Below are 16230 nucleotides of genomic sequence, written 5' to 3' on the forward strand. Positions count from 1 at the left end.
CTAATCCTTTCCCAACTGGATGGCATGCTTTTAGAAGAAAGAGAGTGATGCGTAGCAAGTACTAGCTTCCTACTTAGTGAATGAATGAATATAGAAAACACCAAAGCCTAACATTTAAGGCAAACAAAAATGTTCTTTTGTCTTTTCTTTCCCCTTTTGTTAAAAAAAAGAAAAAGCAGGGGCACCTGAGTGGCTCAGACGGTTAGGCCTCAGACTCTTGACTTTGGCTCAGGTCATGATCCCAGCGTCATTGGATGGAGCCCCATCTTGGGCTCCATGCAGAACTTAGAGCCAGCTTGAGATTCTCTCTGTCTCTCCCTCTACCTCTCCCCTCCTTGTGCACAGACTCTCTCTAAAATAAAAACAAAAAAAATATATTATTAAAAAAAAGGAAAAAACATATACGTGAGCAGTTTATATATATGCTGTGTATCTGTGGTTAAAATTATATACATATAAAATGATATATGATATATAAGTATATAATCCTTATTTTAAAATGATTTTTAAGGTATTTGTATATGCAGTATTTAAAAATTTACCATATGATTGCCACATGCCATAATTAACATTTCAAGGGATAAAAAGTTGACTCATTAAAAGTGCAAAAATATATCAAAATCTAAGAATTAAACTATTGCTTTATTTCAATCGGTATAAATCTTGGCAAAGACATTTAGAGTACAGACTTTAGACCAGTAGTCGCAAGGTTTGCAGATCTCTTCTGCAAACTCACCCAAACAAAGTGGAGGGAAGGTTTTTTCCATGGAATATTTTGTGGGAATTAAGAATAAGCTAAAGAACTCCTTTAGTTTCCATGTATTTTCTCTAGTGACACATAATACCTAGAGTTTTAAGTGAGTATAGTAATTTAACAGAATATAATATAATACAATATAATAATTATATAAAATATAAGCCCCTTTTTTTTAGCTCTATAAGATTTAGAATAATAGATATTCTTAGGACAAAACTACATGCAAAGCAGGCTCACAAGAATGTGATTTTTTTTTTGTACTGGATTACCTATCCATATAAATCTTTAGGGATAATTTCTGCTTTCAACATAATTTTAAGAGGTCCTTGTTAAGTAATAGCTCAAAACTGCCAACATCTCAAAAATGTATCAAGAAATAGAAAGTTTCCTTGAATAATTTGCTTTTTTGTTTAAGACTCTTACTTTTTAAAAATATAGAACCTCATATATAGAACTATTCTAGGGACTGAGAGGGTGATAAAAATCTTAGTTGTAATATTACTTTTCTCAGTAGCAAATGGTTCGTGTCTTCTACTTTAATCTATGCTGGGAATTTATATGCATGTTTAAGAGGAGAACTCATTTGTAACTGAAAATACAATAAAACTGGAATAAGCGGCCAGAAAATTTTAATAGTTATTTAAAAGCAGACAGATCTTTACCCATGCAAGTTTTTTATATAAAAAATGTTCAGTGTGTTTTTTCTTCAAGGTTAACTCTTTCTTAAGAATGGAATAAAATGATTCTGACGTATAGCATAAGCCAGGAAACTAAGACAGTGTTTCTTCTATGAACCATGGAATTTCCAATCTTGGTAATGTAGTTGAGTTTGAAAATACCACTGATAATATTTTGGTTATTGGCATGCAGCCATGGAAGAAGTTCCTCATCCATATGTAATAACATATGTCAGGGAAATAGAAATGATTACTGAATTATTATTACTAAACTTTGGTTGATGGAATGGTGGCACAAAAAAAATTAGATAATGTGTCATGCTTTAAGGTCACAGCTGATTAATTTCATCTTAAATTTCATGACCCTACCTTTCTTGCCTGTTGACTATACTACTTTGAGAAATGATATGTTGAACATTGTTTATTTTAATAAAATATACACAAATGTCTGTGGGTGACTTCCAGGGAAATTTCAAATTTGCCTTTCATAAAGTCATTCTTAAAATGCCTGCACTGCCTATTTCTGTCTGTGGCCTGGAAATTGTTCTAAAAGAATTTTTTCTAAAACATTAGTAGTCTTTGTTGAGTACACATGAAAGGAGACTTTCCAAATGTCTTGAGTTAATCAGACTACATTATGTTGAAATGTGATTTCAGTATTCAAATGTGATTTGGGGAAGTACATGTGACATGTGGGCAGAGTCAGGGAGATAACCTTAGTTATTCAGTTTCTCTCTGCCCTGTAGCTGCAAACTGAGACGCATGTCCAGATGGTAGAGACACAAAGTCATGTTGGCTTGGATCACTGAGGGTATCATATGCACAGTATCTGCCTTGGAGTATTACAGACACTAAAATACTTTATATGTCAATGAAGTTTAAATTCTCATTGATACTAATTCTAATGTTATTATATGATACTGAACTTTGGGGTTTGGCAGCATAACATAACCTATTCTGTCCTGATGTATATTTTTGTTTCTTTTTTCTTTTTTTCCCTGAAGGACCTATGACTGCATTAAATATATCTAGTATGCAAAAATATGAATTTATAGAAAATAGAAGTATTGCAAACATCATAGTGCCAGTTCAAATTGTAGAAAACTTTCAGAAGTACCTACTGCACAAAGAAAAGGACATTTGTGGTCATAAGTATTTTTATGGGAATAGTATAAAACCTTTCCAGTATTGTTTTACCAATATCATCATTAATAATCCTAGAAAAAGACCCAATCAGGACTGCATTTATGTGACTGTGTGTTGTAGGATGGCATTGTCTTTGTCCATTCATCTGTGTCTTTCCTCTTCCATTTATAAAGCACTGCATTTGTTGTGAAGTAAGTAGGGTCTAGGTCAGAGAGTGTGTGGATGATGAATTGGAGCTTGATGGCTCAGGACCTACAATGGCTTCTGACATAGCACAAATTCCTAAGTAGCATGACTTTGGGAAATAAAAAAATAAAAGTTAAGGACAATACATAGAAATTGAAATAGTTAATAGATTTTCAAATCTAAATCATCATTAGATGGATAATATTTAATAAATTTTACTGTTTTTTGTGGTTTTGTTATGAACAAATTTTAGAGCTACCAACTTACTAATGATACCACATTAAATATTTTTGTAAGGAAACTATCCAGTCGTTATGCAAACATTGACTATTTTAGGGACAAATCATGGGCCACAATATATAGAAAACGCTGATAAAGAAAGATAGATATAAGCCCGTTCCCCAAACCTAAACTGAGACAGAATCCTGCTATATTATCAGTTTTGCAGAATTTAAGTATACATATTTATATGTTCTTAAAAGTTATTTTAGGGGCACCTGGGTGGCTCGGTCGGTTAAGCATCCGACTTCGGCTCAGGTCATGATCTCACAGTCCGTGGGTTCGAGCCCCGCGTTGGGCTCTGTGCTGACAGCTCAGAGCCTGGAGCCTGTTTCAGATTCTGTGTCTCCCTCTCTCTGTGACCCTCCCCCGTTCATGCTCTGTCTCTCTCTGTCTCAAAAATAAATGTTAAAAAAAAATTAAAAAAAAATTATCTTAGATGTATTTATCCCAAGAGCAGTGACAACTTACCAACAACTGTGAGTTAAATAAATTATTTTAAATTCACAAAATGATTTCTTAAGGAGTGTCAAACACATCAAAAATTCCAAGGTGTTATTTACACAAAGCTTAAAAGTAGGAAATATTTTTACAGTATATTGTTAAAGAAATCAGATAACAATATATTACACATAATAAAAATCTTATTTTGTAAAAGGTAATTATATATTATAATTGTTTTTTGCTTAAGGGAAGTGGTTTCAAGTTTTATTGATAATAATATGATACACGACGAAAATAAAACATGACAGATTTATCTGTTGCTACATTCTGCCAAATTCTTCATTATCTTTTTAATTTCATCTAATGAGAGGGATGAAAGAGGCCTTTCTAGTGCTACATGGAAAAATAAGTTGTAAATTAATGGGATAGAATAATACATAGAAATGTTGTTAATAATTTCAGGTATAACTGAGGAAGATTCAATTATCCTCAGAGATAGGATCTTCCCAAATATTAGCAAAAAAAAAGGTAAAAATTATGAAGAAACAAAGTATGCCAAAACTGTGAGTGAAAAGTTTCTGTGATGTATTATTGTAAGGTTTAATTAGATTAAAATTTTATTTCTGGTGAAAAGTATTTTTAGGTATGCAAAAACAATTTATATTTAAGCATGACTATGCCATTTAATTTTTAGAAAGAGAAAGAAGGGAACTGGTAATTTCTCATTAGGTTAAACAGAAAACTGTCCAAACAATGATAAAACTTAAAAGTCAAATGCATTTGACAAATCATTTTGTATTTATAGATTTAAGAGTTAGGATAGTTTGTAGTTTTATGTGATTTATTTACTTGATTTTATAGGTAATTTAGAGTTCAGTCAACCTTGTCATGCAGAACATATTTTTATCTTTCCTTGAGGAGTTCAAAGAATATGTGGCTGATTATGAAGCATATTCCAACTAGTAGAAAGTATATTGTTTTTTTGTTTCTTTTTTAAGTCAAGAAAGCAGAGAAATGTTCAGAATCTGAAATAGGATTTCTTTTACTCTCCCCACATAATCTTCTCATTGTTTAAAGACTGAATATAAGATGGAGATCCTAATTAGTCAAATATTGATTAGGGCATTTAAAAGCACAAATGAAAAATTTATATAGCACAGATTTCCATGCTGGGAACATGAACATGGTAAATTTTGTTAAGCTACTGGAAGAGTGCAAACAGGAAAGCATTCTTTTCAACCTCAAATAATTATAATGCATATGTTTTTGGTCCCAAATGAACTAATAATGTTTACCCTTATTAGAATTCAAATACAAAGGTAATGACTTGGTGATTGTTTTTTAAGTCCCACTGCAACATGTTGCTGAAATTTCACTTTGGAACAGAAACGTGTGTTCATTACTCCTGTTAACGTCTTACCTTTTGCTACTCTGAGTCAATGATCAGCATTAACATGCAAAGATTAATTTAAGTGTCTGTCCATGGGTATATTTTTCTCATCTATGAATTCTAACTTTCATGTAACTAAAAAGTAGCCTCAGCTAAGTAATAGTCAAATTGAATTCTATTGCAATATTACAAAGACTTTGGGGCTCCTTCCTGAAAAGAAATCCTAAGGAGAAATGCTAAGGATTACTCTTTAATTATGTTTTAGATCATCTTTCTGTGTTATTAAAGAATATATTTTGGTTTTGATAAGCAGTGCATGTTACCCATGATCTTTCTTCTTTATTCCTGTTCGGAGTTTAAAAATTAATGGTGTCACTCAGTAGATGTGTTTGCTGAGCACACCATTCCTATTATCTTACATGACATTGAACCCTTTGAACCCTTAGTCACATCTAAGTTTGCAACTTTGACCTGGGACTCACATGATTCTAAGGCATATATTTGACTTTATTGTTTCTCTTGAAGAAAATGTTTTAAGTGAGTTTAAATGTTTAGATATTACAGAATTGTTCTGAAATTAATTTTGAATGGTATCTAACCACTGTTCTTTCAATAAAGTCACTTTCCCTTGGATTCTCAATGTATTATTTAAGCTACTACCTCTCTATCTTTTCCTTTCTTCCTTTTCTTTTTACCCTCTAGCCAGATTTCCCTTCTGTCTTATCTACTTCTGTATCAGCCAACAGAATACAAGCTACAAAGATTGCTTCTATACTTGCATTAATTCTTTACTGTCTTACTATCGTGGCAGCACATTATGGTCATTAATTTACCTGAATAGTTTACTTAATTAAAGAAAATAAACATTGTGAATAATATTAAAGTTAAGTTTTCTTCTTTTTGTTTAGCAAATAGTAATTATGTAAACTGTTGGGAGCCTTTAAAAAAGTATGAGAAAATGCACAGTCCACTCATAAAGTTTAGCACTGATATGCTCTAAAATTCAAATATCTATCTATATATCAACTATAATATATATATAAATTCAAATATATATATCAAACTATAAAAAATACAAACAATATACATCTTATATAACGTCAAGTCCTGTTCATATACAATGGTAAAATAAGTGACAGGACTTGACTTCAGTACATTATTGAATATATAAAAATAGATAAGCAGCATTTGACCCCACATTTGATGTGTGGTGTATAAAATACATTACTTGTATATATGCGTGTATGTGTACACATGCACCCACACACATTGCTGTATGTGCCATATTACCCCTGTATATCTCAACTCATAAGAAAAACACCGTAATGCAAAACTTAATAAAAAGGACATTTCTGACAGTATTAAATAATATTTAATTATTAAGATGAAGTACACTTCACCCTTCATTTTATAAACTGCTGAATATGGCTGAATAATACATTTTAAAGTTTTTAAATTAATTTTTATGGGACTGTTGTTTTTTAAACTGGGCATGTCTATCAGTTGTCTATTGCTACATAACAAACTGCCCCAAAACTTCATAGCTCAAAACAACAATCACTTCCTTTTGTTCATTGATGTACAGTTCAGGCAGGATTCAGCGGGTGTAGCTGGTCCACTCCATGCTGCACCAGCTGGGGTATCTCCCCTTGGGGGCTAAAGAGGCCACATCCAAGATGGTGCACTCATGTGGCTGGTAGACTGGTTCAGGTATGCTGAATACTATGTACCACTGGAACCTACATCCTCTAGATGACTTAATCTAAATCACTTTTACAGAGACACACAAAATCTTTTCTTTTTCTGTCTGAAAGATATTAGAAAGGATATAGGTAACAGGCTCAGTGAATCTTAGCTTGAAAATAACACTCTCGGCCATTCTGAGAGCAAAATTAGGACTGGATCACAATCAGGTAGTCAGAATTTAATCACATGGCCAGAGTGGCCATAGCTCGCTGCAGAGATGGTGGGTAATGTACCTTAAGTGTGGGGACTTACATATAGCCCAAACTCTGATTTTTACAAAAGAAAGAAAGGATATTTAGGAAAAACTAGTCGCCTCTCATACCTTCCCAGGCTGTTTACTCTTTTCTTTGTGTAAACAAAGCCATTTATACACAACTTTACTTAAAGCAGGAATCTTACCATTTTGTTAATAATGAGTTTCTTCAACCTGAGAATCCCCTAATGTGTCTCTGAATATCCCATACTGGGATCAGTGCCTGGCCAAAAAAAAAGTAGGTACTTAGTAAATGTTAATAGGACAGATTTTCCAACTTTTGAAATATCCAAGTCATCACCAATCATATTTACCTCTAGAGCAAGGAGAATTAGCAAATAGATGAATACTGAGAAGGGGCAACTTTAACTTCTTATTTGGCACAGGAAAGATTACTCAGTTCTTCCAAATTCTTAGTCAGTTAAGGAACAGCCACCAAAGCCAATAATTTATGCAGCAAAAAAAATGCACGGTTCCAAAGGATATGATGTTTTCATTTGTAGACTCATTAATGTTCTAGAAATAGCTGAACTGTGAGCTATGCCTAGCCAAAGGCAACATTAAAGATTTTGAGGAAAGAAAAATGTTCTTGATATACACAGTTTTATCAGTCGTATACCAGTGTTTTCATATGTTTCTCCTTTTCTTCACAATTATAGCTCAGTTGGCGTATACACTGGTTTCCAGTCATTCTGCATTGAGCTATTTTCATTCCAGCACATAGTTATTTTCAGTCTCAACTGGAAATGAGTTCAGTGCCCACCTGATGATACTGATTCCATCTAGCCTTCTTTGTATTCTAAGACTGAGCACACATTATTTTTGGTTTGACACTCCTTTGTATTGATCCTAAGAATTCAGTGCAAGCCTCACCTTTTCTGTCTAGCCTCAGGAGTCTGTCAGAATGACACAGCCATTAAAATGTAGGTTTGATGGTTGGACAAAGTCAGAAGCACTTGTACAGGGCTTACCTCAGGAGTCACTCCACTCCGATTTTAGCTTGGAAGAAGACAGTAGAATATTTCAGGGTATGGAAACACTTCTCAAGAATAAAAACTATATTTATTTTTATGTTTATTCCATATCCACTTGTGAGACCAGTTTTACATGATCAGGTGTAATTGATGCATCACAAAGTTAATAGTTTCTTTTGCCCACACTTTTCTCCTCTGACTGTTTTCCATCTCCTTGCCTCCTCCTCAGTGGCTTTTCAAACACAGGGTTGTGTTGAAAGTCAGTAGGTATTTCAGTGCTGGATGGGAACCACAGGAAGTAGCCCTGAAGGGGTCCATGAGAATGGCCAAAACAAAGTGTTAAATAGAGTTGTGTTTTTTTTTTTAATGTTTATTTATTTTTGAGAGAGAAAGAAAAAGACAGAGGCCAAATGGGGGAGGGGCAGAGAGAGAGAGAGAGAGAGAGAGAGAGAGAGAGAGAGAGAGGGAGACACAGAATCCCAAGCAAGTTCCAGGTTCTGAACTGTCAGCCCAGAGCCTGCCACGGGGCTTGAACTCACAGACAGTGAGATCATAACCTAAGCCACAGTGGTATGCCTAACTGACTGAGCCATCCGGGCCCCTCAATATTCTTTGGTAATCATTTAGCAATTCTTCAAAAGCCCAAAGAGTCAGAATTGACATCCCTTTCTTCTATATTTAGAAATTCTTCTATACTAGAAATCTTTATGGGATCATGTCATTCTTAGCTTTTTAATGTAAAAACTAAAAACCATTTACATTTATATTCTACCAGCAATTTCTGACAGTTGCACATATTTCACTGTTCCATGAAACATTTGATTTTTCTTCACCCCTCATAAAGAGACCTGTCTTAATATTATCAATGTTGTCTTAACATTCTTTATGTTACAGCTACTCTCCAGAAGTCTTGTTTTGAAGGAAATGGAGGGGAAAATATTGAAGAATTACTTTTTGATACATGATTTTAATAAGCATCTACAATCAAATTATGACAATAATTAAAGGATGTTTCTGTCCTCATCAACTTCATTTCTTTATTCAGTGCTGAATTCAGTGCTGAGGCCATTCTAACTAAGTTAACTAAATCACCGTGTCCATCATCACTTGCTTTATTTTTCTTCTGGGTATTTTTCACTGTCTAACATACTATGTACTTTTTTTTGTTGTCTTGTTTATCATTTGTCTTTCCCCATTCGAAGGTAAGCTCCTTGAAGATAGGAACTTTAATCTGTTTTGATGACTACTGAATTCTCACCAGGTGGTAAAATTATGTCTGCCACATAGCAGACTCTTAATAAATGTGTTAAACAAACAGTTAAGTGACATAGTGAATGAATATACATGTGATATTTGTTTAATATGCCATGTTATTTATGAGATTTTTCTCAATTATTGTCAAAATATTTTGGTATAAATTGAACTTTATGTTACTTCATTTTGTCTGTTAAAAGAAGTAAAGATGATGACTTGGAAAAATTGCCCCAAATGGCAAAAGTTATAATTGTTTTTCTATTCTAATAAATGGTTTTATGAGGAGTATTTTTTAAATCATTTTTTGCATTTGAGTGGCTGTATTATTACCTATATGTCATTCCATAAACCAAATAGAGACTTTTGCAGTGAATTTCTAAGCACATGGTACTCCTTATAGCTATACTCCTGTGTCTTTTCATTATGGAAGCTATTAAGAAAGCAGCATGAAATCCAAATTGTATTTTATTAATTGATTTGGAAAATAATTCTTCAAATGTCTTTTTGTGAATGACAGAGATAGGAAAACTTGGGTCATCAGACAGTTGGACTAAATGGATATTCTCTCTTAACTGTTTTTCTTTTACAATTGAGGATTTACTTTTTCAGTAGTAGTGAAACTTCTATTTGTTTTAGTTTTACGGTGCAAAACTAAACATCTTCTGAATTAGTGCTGTACCCCTTCTTAATAAAATGCTGGTGATAAAAGGTTATTATTTTTACATTAATATGAATTTTACTGTGTCTCTTGGTCATCATTACAAATGAATATCAGTCACCAACATATATTCATGGAATTCTGATGTATTAATAGTTACGTGTTAACTGTTGTCTGTTTTCCACAAAAATAGATTATCATAAATGTGTTTAAATTTTTAAAGTTGTGATATATTTAATTTTTTTTAATTTATTTTTGAGACAGAGAGAGAGCATGAATTTATTTTTGAGACAGAGAGAGAGCATGAATTTATTTTTGAGACAGAGAGAGAGCATGAGCAGGGGAGGGGCAGAGAGAGAAGGAGACAGAATCCGAAGCAGGCTCCAGCTCTGAGCTGTCAGCACAGATCCTGAGTAGGGCTCAAACTCACGGCCTGTGAGATCATGACCTGAGCTGAAGTCGGACCCTCAACTGACTGAGCCACCCAGGCGCCCCTACTTAATATTTTCATTAAGTAGGTTACAGTTTGGGTGTTTACTAATTATTTCTGGGAAAAATGGAAATTTAATGTGTCTGATACCTATTTTAAATTATTGACGATGTAGAAAATTTTATGGTGATTTAGAAATTAACCTCTTCCCACAGGGAAGTATTTTTCTATAATTGAATAAAAGCCAACTTTTAAATTCAACTGTGTAGAGTACTCTGTAATTGGGGAAATATACCTGCTGATGCAAATGAGAGTTTAGTAGGAGACCTTTGGGCCCAGCAGTATCTGCGTAATCCATTGGCCTTCCCCTAGCACCAGCATGTGGTTCTGTACAAAGTAGATTCCCAGTAAGTGTATGCTGAATGAATAACGTGTGCATAAGTCTCTGCTCAGCCAGCCAGAGGCCTGGATCTCTGACTCACACTGGGATCAAAGAGGGTGTAATAAGGGTGTGGATGATACTGGTTTGTAGTTTTAGGAAGGAGACCAAAGGGAACCAGAGCTAGAGTCCCAAACAAGGAAGTTTGGAAATAAAAGGACAAGTAGAAAGCTTTAAAGCAATGAGAATGAACTGAAAGCAAGACTCCTACCCCAGTGAAGGTTTTTCTATGGAAACCAGTCCAGACGAACTAGAACAAAGCTATATGTATGGGCTTTCCATGCGTATATTCTCATGGATGTGTGTATTCACTACAATAATTTTGTTTTGCAATGAGTGATATCTTTGCTGATCATCTGAAATAAGTTAATATAAGCCTCTTTTTTTGTATATGTATATATTCTGCTGCAAGATTTTACTTCTTGCTTTGGAATTTGTATGTATAAACATTTTGGTGCCATGTTGTATTTAATTGTCTAGGGCTACTGAGAAAAGAGAGAAGTACACAATACACAAATAATGCATCTTCGCTAAAGAGATGCCAAATTTCTTTAAGCCACACCATTGAAAGATTTTACATTGCCCAGTAGGGAGAGTAGTGGGAGAATCATCTTCATTTAGCATATTTGTTAGGATGGGCTTGCTGAATTCCAAAGGTCATCATTTAGCAATTACTCACATTTTAAATTGTTAAAGATCATTTCATTTAGAAATCATTCTTTATATTAATTTAATTTAGAATGTTAAACTGATTTTTATTGGCTTTATAGTTTTGTTGCATTTAAACTGTAGCATTTTAGTTACTTTAGGTTTATCACAATTGTAAGCACGAGGAGTGTTTAACGTATGTTTATGTTTATGTTTAAATACAGTTATACAATATAGAAATAAGTCAAGCCTGTTCTGGGTTGTTGCAGCCTTTATGTAGAGCTCTTTTCAAACCTTTATTTAGAGCTCTGGGCATTTCTCAAGTTCAAGAAGTGGAATCATGAGAAATTCCCTTGGTCAGCTATTAAGGAAAGAGAGCTAGTTGGGACTTTTTATCTCATTATAAATTCATGTTCATGGTCCTTATTGGATAATTTGTGGAAATTATTATTTTCTATTAGAATCTTTAAGGTTACATTAACTAATGAGGGGAAAATAAACACATATTTTTAGTAATTTCTTAAACCAAATACTTTCTGAGTTGCTTTTCTTTTACTTGGTTTCCTAAATATAAGATGTTACATTAACTACTAATGGAAATATAAAAATGCATAAGACTCAATTAGTTTAAAAATGACACACTCCCTGGTTATGGGGATCAATTTTGGGATGATGATTCTAATCATGATGATAATGATGATTTCTGTCACTTACATAGAACTTGACACATGCCAGTCATATGGCGTGTGGTATGTGGTTGGCACTCACATGTTAACTGACTTGACCCTCACAGTAGCCCTATGAGAGAGGTTTGCTTATTATTCCTGTTTCACAGATAAGTAAACTGAGTATTCAAGTAAACAGAGTCTTCTAAGGTCACACAGTTCTCACACAGTGGAACTGGATGCGGATTCCATTTAATTCCTGTACTGTATACTTCCCCTCAAAAGTTAGATTAGGGCCTCTGGGTGGCTCAGTGAGTTGAGTGTATGATTCTAAATTTCGGCTCAGTTTTTGATCCCAGGATTGTGGGATCCCTCCCTGTGTAGATCCCTGATCTATCAGCATGGAGCCTGCCTAAGATTCTCTTTCCCTCTCCCTCTGCCCCAACCCTGCTTGCGCACACACTCTCGCAAATAAAAAAGAGTTCATTGTTTAAAAAATTAGATTAAAGTATATTTATGCTTAAGATATAGTATTAAATAATGTTACCACAAGAGATAATTATGATTTTTAGTTTTCTTCATTATGTTTATCAATACATAAGTATATCTTTGTTAATTTTTTAAAAGTATTCAACAATAGACAAGCACGATATCTATGTATCATTCATCACTCCCTGGATAATCCAGATTCAAAATTTGTGTCGATTAGAAGTGAAAGGTGTTGGTTTGCTTTTCTTCCCTTTTCACCAAATGCATCCAAATATGAAATATCCAAAATATCAAATATGGAAACCTTGGTTATGACACAATATTTTAAAAGAGGAAATCTCCTCAAAGTCAGACCTATTAATAGTTAGGTTCCAGATTCATTATTTGAATGTTATGAGTAATTTTGTCCTTGTATTTGCTAACTTTTTCTTTGGTTATTTTATGTAAAAAGTTATTTTTCACCAAAGCATTAATGACTTACAAAACTGTTTCTTCACTGAAGTGGTTCTTCCACTATTCCAGAATGGCTCTACCTGAATATCATAACATCATTTTTGCTTTTGTGGTGTTTGTGTTACAAGCAGTTAATTCATAGGCACAGAGCAGATTGTCTTTATTTAACATAACTGTGGTATTAGGATACTAAAATGATAAATATCAATATCATAAAATTTAGCAAGACCTTATTAATCCTAAACTATTTGCCGTACAGACTTTCTTGTTCTATATAAAGTCCAGTGGTCAGAATGTATGTTTAAAGCAAACACTTATCATATAAAATTACATATTTATTGCCATACTATATTGCTTTCACTTTTTTTTTCCTCAAATAGTGTAAAGGGGATGTTTGACACTCAATATGAAAAATAAAAGTTGATATAAATTTGATAGCTTCATTTTCTCTTCCTTTGTTTTCTGAACTGCCCAAAATATATAGACCTTTTGAATTAATGAGTTCTTATCCCACCTAATGGCATTTATTAACTATGTGCCCTTGCACCATATTTAATTTCTATAAGCTTTAGTCTACATATATTTAAGAAACCAGGATAATGGCATGCAACTATAAAACTTGTTGGGAGAAATAAATCAGAAAAAAAAACATGTTATTTATTAAAACTTTTTATTAAGCTTTTTATTTTAATTCCAGTATTGTTAACATGCAGCATTATATTAGTTTCAGGTGTATAATATAGTGATTCAACAATTCTATATATTACTCAGTGCTCATCAAAAGTGGACTCTTTATCCCCTCGCCTATTTCACCTATACCCCCACTTACCTCCCCTCTGGTACCACAAATTTGTTCCTTATAGTTTAAGAGTCTGCTTTTCAGTTTGTGTCTTTTTTTTTTACTTTGTTCATTTTTGTTTGTTTCTTAGATTCTACATATGAGTGAAATCATATGGTCTCTCTTTGACTGACTTATTTTACTTAGCATTATATTCTCTAGCTCCATCCATGGTGTTGCAAATGGCAAGATTTCATTCTTTTTTTATGGTTGAATAATATCCCATTATGCATATATCTCTTCTTCTTTATCCATTCAGCTATCAGTGGACACTTGGAGTACTTGCATAATCTGGCTATTATAAATAATGCTGCAATAAACATAGGGGTGTATATATCCTTTTGGATTAGTGTTTTCATATTCTTTGGGTAAATACCCAGTGGTACAATTACTAGGTGACAGGGTACTTTTGTTTTTAATTTTCTGAGGAGCCTCCATACTGCCTTCCACAGTGGCTGCACCAGTTTGTATTCCCACCAACAGTGCACAAGCTTTCCTTTTTGTCCATATTCTTGCCAACACTTGGTGTTTTTTGTGTTTTGGATTTTAGCCATTCAGACAGGTATGAAGTGATATCTCATTGTAGTTTTGATTTGCATCTCCCTGATGATGAGTGAAGTCGAACATCTTTTCATGTGTCTCTTGGCCATCTATCTGTGTTTTTTGGAGAAATATCTGTTCATGTCATCTGCCCATTTTTTAACTGGATTATTTGTTTTTGTTTGTGTGTTTTACAAGTTATTCTTATATTTTGGATACCAATCCATTATTGTATATATCATGGGCAGATATCTTCTCCAATTCAGTAGGTTGTCTTTTAGTTTTGTTGATTGGTTCCTTTGTTGTGTAGAAGCTTTTTATTTTCATGTAATCCCAATAGTTTATTTTTGCTTTTATTTCTCTTGCCCAGGAGACATATATAGAAAAATGTTGCTTTAGCCAGTGTCAGGGAAATGACTGTCTATAGCTCTCTTTTAGCTTTTTTATGATTTCAGTTCTCACATTTAGGCCCTTAATCTATTTTGAGTTTCTTTTTGTGTATGGCATAAGAAAGTGGTCCAGTTTCCTTCTTTTGCATGGAACCATCCAATTTTCCCAATACCATTTGTTGAAGAGACTGGTTTTTTTCCCATTGCATATTTTTGTCTCTTTTAATTGACCATATAATCTTGAGTTTGTTCCTGAGCTTTCTATACTGTTCTATTGGATCAGTGTATCTGTTTTTGAGTCAGTACCATACTGTTTTGATTACTATAGTTTGTAATATAACTTGAAATGTGGAATTGTGATATCTCCAGCTTTGTTTTTCTTTTTCAAGATTGTTTTGGCTCTTCAGGGTCTTTTGTGGTTCCATACAAATTTTAGAATTATTTGTACTAGTTCTGTGAAGAATGCTTTTGGTGTTTTGATAGGGTTTGCATTAAATCTGTAGGTTGTTTTGGGTAGTATGGACATCTTAACAATATTTGTTCTTCCAGTCCATGAGCATGGAATATTTTTCCCTTTGTATGTGTTGTTTTAAATTTCTTTCATCAGTGTGTTATAGTTTTCAGAGTAGGGGTCTTTCACCTCCTTCGTTAAGTTCATTCCTAGGTACTTTATTATTTTTGATGCAGTTGTAAATGGGATTGCTTTCTTAATTTTTCTTTCTCTTGCTTCATTATTAGTGTATAAGAATGCAGTGGATTTCTGTACATTGACTTTGTATATTGGGACATTACTAAATTTATTTACCAGATACCAATTTATTAATTGCCTAGCATAGTGCCAGGCTCAGAAGAAACACTGTATTAGTTTCTTCTATCTACTTGACATCAAAAAGTCATTCAAAATTCTTTACCTTCAACTCTTAGATACCTTCAGAAAGAGAATTTCTTAGTATCTTCTAGCAATGCATTGACTTTTCATTCCTTTTTAAGCAGGCAAAATGCACATATGTATTGTTAAAAAGTTTTACATGCTGTCTGCAATGTTTTGTGTAGTTTCTTCCCTCTTTATCATGTACCAATGTATTCTTAGTAAACTGTAGTTTGTTTAAACATCATACATCCTATGATATTTGATTATGAAAATGTATAAAGTTTTAAGATTTAGAAATTTCAGGCCAATTACTTTGTTTTGGTGCTTAGGTTACTTACAAATTGTTTCGTGTGATGATTTTCTCAGCACCTCATTGAAACATCTCCAGATAAAGCCATTAAGCAACCTGGCTGAATTAAGGGCAATTACTTTCTATTTTTACATTTTTTTGAAATTTGTTCTGAGAAATTTCTTGCAATTCTGTTATGTTTAATAACCAAAGATATAAAATTCTCTAATCACTCTACACTTCAAAGTGGTGACATTTTTGGAAGGGAAGCAACTTTTTTTAAACTACTCAAAAAATATGACTTCGTAAGAGAGAGTAAGTAATGTTAACATAGGTAGATCATCCATTATATTATTAGAGCATAAATAATTATTCTAAGTTTATGCTATAATGAATTTATATTAGGAAAAAATAA

At 33.2% G+C, this 16230-nt stretch overlaps 1 protein-coding gene across 1 annotated transcript in view; it reads left to right on the plus strand.

The window, feature by feature from the left end:
- KCND2 (potassium voltage-gated channel subfamily D member 2) overlaps positions 1 to 16230 on the plus strand; it is a 489337-nt gene that overhangs the window by 114461 nt on the left and 358646 nt on the right. The gene's annotated exons all lie outside the window — the stretch shown is intronic.

The sequence above is a fragment of the Prionailurus viverrinus genome, chromosome A2 (genome assembly GCF_022837055.1).
Source record: "Prionailurus viverrinus isolate Anna chromosome A2, UM_Priviv_1.0, whole genome shotgun sequence".
NCBI lineage: Eukaryota > Metazoa > Chordata > Mammalia > Carnivora > Felidae > Prionailurus > Prionailurus viverrinus.